Here is a 7,766-nt window from a genome sequence, read left to right as displayed (position 1 = left end):
AGGGTAAATGGATTGCGTCTTAAGTTGTATCATGCCAGGTTGATGATGGTGGAGCAAGATGAGCTGTCTGTGGATCAAGCTGTGTTGGTGAGGGATGAGGAGACCTGTGATGCGGCGAGTCTCATATCTCTCTTTGCTGCTGCTGATCATGAATGATCTAGCAGGCTAGGGGATGGGCAAATTATGTCAGGAGTTTTTTGGAGCAAGGAATTGCGCATATGTACATATACATGCATGGTGCATCAAATAAAGGATTGCCCATTTTCAGCAGAGGTGGTTTACGTGGGGCCCACATGTGTACAGGTAGGACAGCATGTACATAGTGCAGCGATTTTCTCTATTATCAGTATTAGTGTGTTTTTTCTACAATAAGGAGGAGTTGGTAGCGCGTAAAACTTCTCGAGGAAGCTATCCGCAGGCCAACGACGTGAGGTCAGCAGGTACGTCAGATGGCATCTAGTGGCGTCAGGAGGGCGAACGGGGTCAATATTTGCACGTGGATGAATACGAACACAACGTGGGTGTTTGCTTGTGAGAATTATGCCAGAAAGGTCATCAAGGATTTTTGGGCCACTTCATGTGGTGGCGAGATGCATTATTGGAAAAAAGCTGAGTGCAGGTGTGCGAATGATGCAAAAAGGTGACAACTATGCACTGCGAGGTCAGTTTTTGGCTGTTCGGGGTCCGTTTGAGGTCATCTAAAAGGCCAAGGGTGCCCAACTAATAAATCTAAGTGTGGGGACTGAAAAAACTGAGAAAAGACCAGAAAAAACGTGAGAGAAGAGGAGGAGAACAGCACAGGTGTGTTTTTTGGGTTTTTGGAGCCTGTTTTGGCCGTAACTGCTCATCCGAGATCGGATTTGAGCACTTTGACATTGTAGACTGGGGTTTTGGGCCGTTCCAGACGCGATGGCGCTGTCCATTTTGCCAAATTCCTCACTCTTTTCCTGCTGTTTTTCTGTGTAAGTTTCTCCTATGAGCGAAGTTTCTGCTCTAGTTTGTGATTGTATCTGGTATCTTTTACCCATATTGTGTGAGCTGTTTGCCCCATTGGTGTTGGCCCAAGCTCATTTGTATCTAAACATCAGAAATTCTCCTCTTTTGAGCTGAGTTTTTTGGGTGTGTGTGTCTGTGTGGAGTGGGCAAGTGGATAGTTTCTCTCCTCTCACTCCAGAGGTGTGTTCCCTGTCTCGGCCAGGTGTGTTGTGTAAGCCGAGTGGTGCCCCATAGTGTGTGCGTGTATCCTTCCAAGAGTGTGTGTCGGGTCGTTATAGAGGCACTGTGTGTGTTTTCATCCCGCTCACACCGTCATGTGCGTTAATCGAGCCTTGGGAAACTTTAATAAGACCCAATCATTTTCTTTAAAGGCTTGGGCTCTTCTGTGCTTGTTAGCAGCAGCCTTTTGCCTTTGCTATGAGATAGAGATAGAATCCTTAATCTTTTGAAAAGATTCTTGTCGGTCTCGGCTATACTCATCTGCAGCGAAGATCTTCCCATGTACCTTAAGTAGCAAGGGACTTTTTGATCTCCCCTCAATTACCTCGAAAGGTGCTTTTCTCGTGGAAGTATGTACAGTGTTATTGTAAGCATACTAGCAGCCTTTGCCTTTGCTATGAGATAGAGATAGAATCCTTAATCTTTTGAAAAGATTCTTGTCGGTCTCGGCTATACTCATCTGCAGCGAAGATCTTCCCATGTACCTTAAGTAGCAAGGGACTTTTTGATCTCCCCTCAATTACCTCGAAAGGTGCTTTTCTCGTGGAAGTATGTACAGTGTTATTGTAAGCATACTCCACTAAGGGTAAGTACTTCTCCCATTGTGATCTTTAATCTACTTCCGTTACATAGGCTTTTAGTAGATTGAGAATGGTTAGGTTAGCTATTTAATTTTGGCCATCCGTCTGTGGATGATAGGCCGAAGAGAAGTTTAGCCTTGTCCCTAAATTCGGATAGAGTCATTCTAGGATCTCTATCCGACATTATGGACATTGCCAATCCATGGTACTTGAAAATTTGTGAAATGAAGAGGGTTGCCATTTGATGGGCTTTGATAGTATTTTTGACAGGTATAAAATGAGCTTGTTTACTGAACCTGTCTACTATCGTCCATATTCCCGTATTCCCATGGATAGACTTAGGCAATCCAAAGATAAAATCCATGGATATGCTCTCCCATGGTGAATTAGGGATTGGCAAGGGTTGAAGCAATCCAAGTTGCTTCCCTCTATCAAATTTTGTCTTTTGGCATACCACACATTTAGAAACATACTCTTGTATGTTCACTTTCATGGTAGGCCAATAGAAATATGTTTCAATTCCCTTTAAGGTAGACTGAATCCCTCTATGCCCCGCATACCGGGGAGCATGAGATTCATACAATACTTTCTCACACAGGGAGTTAGTAACGCATAGTCTATTGCCATAGAGAAGATAACCATCTTGTAAAGTAAATGGTTCTTCTTTCTTCCCTAATGTAAGGGCTGAAATCACATCTCTAAAATCGGGATCAATAGCATACTCATCTATCATTGAAGATAGATCATTCTGAGTTGCTATGGAAACCGCATTCACTCTCGGCCGTCTTGAGAGTGCATCGGCTACTTGATTATGCTTTCCAGCAATGTGAGCAATATGAAAATGAAATTGCGAAAGGAAATTTGCCCACCTCATTTTTTTGTCGGAGAGCTTGGTCTGCGTCATGAAGTACTTAAGACTTTGGTGATCCGTTTGCAGAATGAAAGGAGTCCCCAATAAATAGTGCTTCCATGAGTCTAAGGCATGTAGAATTGCAAGGAGTTCCTTTTCATATATGCCTAGAGCTTGCTCAACAGGGTCGAGCCTTTGACTCTCATAGCCTATGGCATGCCCTTCTTGGAGCAAAACAGCTCCAAGGCTTATGGCATGACCCTTGTTTTCCGTGGCATTAGGAGAAACTTGGACTCAATTATAGGCCCTGTAAGAAACGCCAACTCAGCATAGAGAGAGGTAATTATGAAAAATGCAAAAGTTTTTTTTTGGAATTCTATTTCTCATAGTACATACGTAAAAGTTTGCTCAATCACTTAAATGCATGCTCGTACAAAATGCTTTTCGAGAGCCTAACTTAAGTGTACACAAAATTCCATGTTTGTGAATCTTAATGAGTGATGTGATGTGCGATGAGAGAAAACACATAAGAGTTGTTTTCAAAATACAAAAATAATGCCACGGAATAGAGGCACAAGTATCAATCACCTTTTTATGAAGTACTCCAATTTAAATGCGAACAGATTGTACTAGATAGTGATTGATAGGTACTATTTAAGACTATGAAGGAGTCTGAACCAAGCGAATAGGGAAGCTTGAGGGGTCTTTGGGACCTCTATTCGCTTGGTTCTGACCTTATGAGGTCCTAGGATTAAGATATAGCACTTTTTAAGCCCACGAATGCGTCCGGAACGTCCAAAAACCATAAGATAGCTCTTTAAAACACTGAAATCTGACGTCTCTAGCGAATAGGGGCCCTTGAGGGATGCCTAGGGTCTCTATTCACTTGGTACTGACCTCATGAGGCCATAGGCTTAAAAATGCTATATCTTGAGCTAGAGAATAGGGGCCCTTGAGGGATACCTAGGGTCTCTATTCGCTTGGTACTGACCTCATGAGGCCATAGGCTTAAAAATGCTATATCTTGAGCTAGAGAGGTCAGATTTCAATGTTTTAAAGAGCTATCCTATGGTTTTTGGATGTTCCGGACGCATCCGTGGGCTTAAAAAGTACTATATCTTAATCCTAGGGCCTCATAAGGTCAGAACCAAGCGAATAGAGGTTCCAAAGACCCCTCAAGCGCCCCTATTCGCTTGGTTCTGACTCCTTCATAGTTTTAAATAGTACCTATCAATCACTATCAAGTACAATATGTTCGCATTTAAATTGCGAGTACTTCATAAAAAGGTGATTGATACTTGTGTGAGATGCACAAGTACAAGTACTTCACTTTATAGGATAGTAACAACGGGTCATAAAAAGGCGTTCGATGCTTGTGCCAGATGTCATTATCAAGCGCCTTACTTTTCTGATGATAGTGACAATTTCACCAAAATGGTTTTCATGGACATTTTCAAATGAGAAAAAAATGTTTTTTCAACGTAACGTTAGCCTTCTTTCTATTGTCTAAGGAGCATTCTCTCACTAGAGTTGAAAGGCCCGAAAATGAGTCCATTTCTTTCCTAATGGCTTATTATTTCTTTAAGCCCCCGTTTGGAAATTGATTTGAGAGGCCACCATAGTATGGTGTATTATCGCCGATATGGTACGTGGCCTTTGGGAGTTGACATACTCCGCCATTTCTTCGGTTAAGCCTGCACAAAATTGTTGCTTTTGCTCTCCAAAATCCAACTTTTTGAAGACAGTGGCTTTGAGTTGTAGGTCCCAAAACTTGTCTACGTATTTGTGGATGGATTCATAGGGAGAGAGCTTTAAACTTCGCCATTCGGTGAGTACTTTGTCTTTGGCATCGGTGGCCAAAAACTGCTTCATAATGGAAGCTCTTAAAGCTTTCCATGTTCGTGGAGCTTCACCGTTGGCTCGTAGGCTAGACCACCATTGCCTGGCGGACTTTTGAAAGTGCATAGCTACATGGCGAAGCCTAGAGGACTGCGTGAAGCCCTCATCTCCAAACGCCGCATCGAATTGTTGGATAAAGGCCAAGACTTTGTCCGTAGCACCAAAGGTACCATCATAGGTAAGGAAAGAGATGCTCTTCCCTCCCTCTTTGAATTTCTTCAGCTTGGATGACCTCTTCCATGCGGCATAGGATTTTCTATGGCCTCTTCTTTTTGATGGTCAAAGGTTGCACCATCACTTTCTTCAGAAGGTGAAGAATTTGAAGAAGGTGGAGAAGAGGGTGACCTCTTTCTCGCCTTTTTCTTGTCTTGATCTTCGTCGTCTTCACCATCACTTTCATAAGAGGAAGAGGATGAAGAAGGTGGAGAAGAGGGTGTCCTCTTTCTCGCCTTTTTCTTCTCTTGCTTTTTATCATCCCTCTTTGAATTATGGTGTGGAGAAGAATGCGATGGTCTTCTCCGCTTTGGTGGAGATGGAGAGCGTTTAGCCCGCCGTCTTCGTGGAGCCATCTTCGCCGAGGTGGCGGGAGACTCACTTCTTTCTCGTTCCTTCGGTGGAGGCTCTTGAGTTCTCCTTTGGGAAGGAGATGCATCATCAAGAAGTAAATTCTTGAGCCCTTCATATGGATTCTCTTCTTCTTCCCGAATCGAAGAGAGACCTCTTTTGGAAGTCTCACAAGGAGGCTTCCTAGGTGTTCTCTCCTCATGGTGATGAGCTTGGAGAATCCCGTGAGCACGGAGCTGTCGTTGCACTTCACTTTGGAGAGATGGATTGCCCATGGCTTGTTGAAGCCTAGAAACAAGATAGTTAACAAGCATCTGAGCATCATTAGTAGCTTGCTCATTAGCAAAATCAAATTTATCAACATTAATTTCACTCTCTTTACTATTGTGAGTCATTCTAACAACTTTTAGGTGTAAACTTTCTAGGTGTACTTTGGCACTTCAAGCCCTAGTTGCTACTCCTCTTTACCCCTTTAGAAAAAGCACTCAAGCTACTGTACCCGTGGCTCGAATACAATTAATTGCAAGGAATAGAAGAAAGGGTCTTTCAGCACCAAAACAGCATCGGCTCCTGTCAAGCTTCTAATAGATCAATAGTGGTTAGGCCGTAGGCAAGCCCCGTAGGAATCCACTATTAAGACCATAGCTCTCGACGATGATGCCCCGTTAACTGCACAAAGGCAGGCGCGCTGCAAGGCTGAAAAATCCCCATTCTACTTACTCACAGGAAATTAATAATACCAACCATTTATAGCTAGCTTGACGACGTCCCTTCTTGAACAAGAAAAGAGAAACCTTGTGCTCTGATACCAATGTAACATTTAATGGCCTAAAAACTTGTGTGTAGCGGAAATTAGCATGAACATAGTGGGCATTTCATTAGAATAGATTCCTAATAAGAATTACAAGACTGCTTGGGTGGAGAGAGCAACAAAAAGCATAACACCTAGTTAGATAGCATCAACAATACTTTCAAAAGAGAGAGAAATTAAGCTATTGACAACAGTTGAGGACCGGATTTGCATGGAGCCGGTCCCCCCTCCAAAAGGCTTTGTATTATGGTTTCTCCCATCAAGAGAGACATTGTACAATACAATTCTTTGTGTTCCTTCAAGACTAGCTAGTGCAATGAAGATGAAAGCTTCATGCACTAAGCAAAACACTTAGCAAACACAACATCAATTATCCCCGGTCTCAGACCCAAGACCTCACACACCTTCAAAGATGGTGAGAGCTAGCAGGGTATGAGAGTAGATTGAGAGGAAGAAGGAGTATCTTACGAGAAAGATGTACATCTCCTCACATAATCACTCATATTAGCATAGCTTAGCTTAGTAATTAGCATGGTAGAGGAGATTAGCATGCATTGAAGCTTGTCTCTTGGTTGGATTTGCATCCACATGCCAAGATTGTGTCGATGTAGGCTTGTATCTCACAAGCTTGGAGTAGGTGATGAGCTCTCTATTAAAGCTTTGGAAGAGATAGTCTTTTTCTTGCTTCTCATATAGACTGTGTGAGAGTGTGTGTGTGATAATGCCTTGCAAAAATCAGCCCCCTCTCTCTCTTGGGCGAGCCCTCTTGCTATTTGCTCTTGCTCTCCCCTCATTGGACCTCCCTATGGCTAGTCAATGACAATTAAGCAGCATAAGTGATAGCCTTCTGACATGTGTCCCCCTTTTCCTTTTGTGAGAGCTTTAGGTAATTTAATAATTCAGCTAAACTCTCATTAGACCCCTTTGCCTCCTGGCCAATAGGAATCAGGCAAGCCATTGGGCTGTTGAATGCTCATTGGACCCCCTAGGAGACTGTCCAATAGTCTTCTAGAGGACTTAATTCTCATTGGTTAAGTATTTTTAAATTAATTAAACTAGATTTACTCTAGCCTAATTCTCATTGATCCACCACCAAGGCCATCCAATAGAAATTGGGTACACCTTGTGGGCATCTGGGCTAGGGAGTTGACATGTGTCCCTCATTCCCTTTGTGTAAAGGGAGCTTGTGTGTGTGTGTGTGTGGCTTTCTCTCTCATCCCCTACATGCAAGGATCGCCCCCTCCTAAGTAGGGATTGCAAAGTCTTTTTTGTACACACAGAAAGCATCCAATTCCCCTATGGTTGACCTTTGGACACAGCCTTTGAATTTTGGAACCTTAGCATTTTGGAAGTCTTAATGGGCTGAACCTTAGGGTCTTTTTAGGCCATTGTTGCACATGGCTCTTTTGCAGATGCCCCCCCCCCTTTGGATCCCTATTTTCCCTCGTTTGGATCCCTACTGTGGCCGGTCTGCTAGCTTAACCAATATTCTAGCTTTTTCTCCCCTGGCAGTTCCCCATATTAAATGATCAGTTTAACATGAGAAAATCATTTAGGAGAATTAGATATTGATTATTATGACAGCCACTTTTAAAATTTTCCCTTTTTGAAGTCTTTTTACGAGACTTCACAAGAGAATCCTATTTGGGAGTAGGTGTGAGGGTGGACCATCACTCTCCAAGGTCTAAAATGAGCTTGGTATGGAGAATGTAGCCTAAGCCTTATCATGTTGTTATGGTTAGGGTTAGAGATAAAAAAATTAGGCTATGCCAAGTGCTAGAGCATAAAGAGAGAGAGTATAGACACAATAATTATAGTTCAAACTACAAATGCTTCATTAGAAAAC

The sequence above is a fragment of the Adiantum capillus-veneris genome, chromosome 15 (assembly GCF_014529385.1).
Source record: "Adiantum capillus-veneris isolate H3 chromosome 15, ASM1452938v2, whole genome shotgun sequence".
Classification (NCBI taxonomy): Eukaryota; Viridiplantae; Streptophyta; class Polypodiopsida; order Polypodiales; family Pteridaceae; genus Adiantum; species Adiantum capillus-veneris.
Note: the sequence above shows the minus strand (reverse complement) of the source record.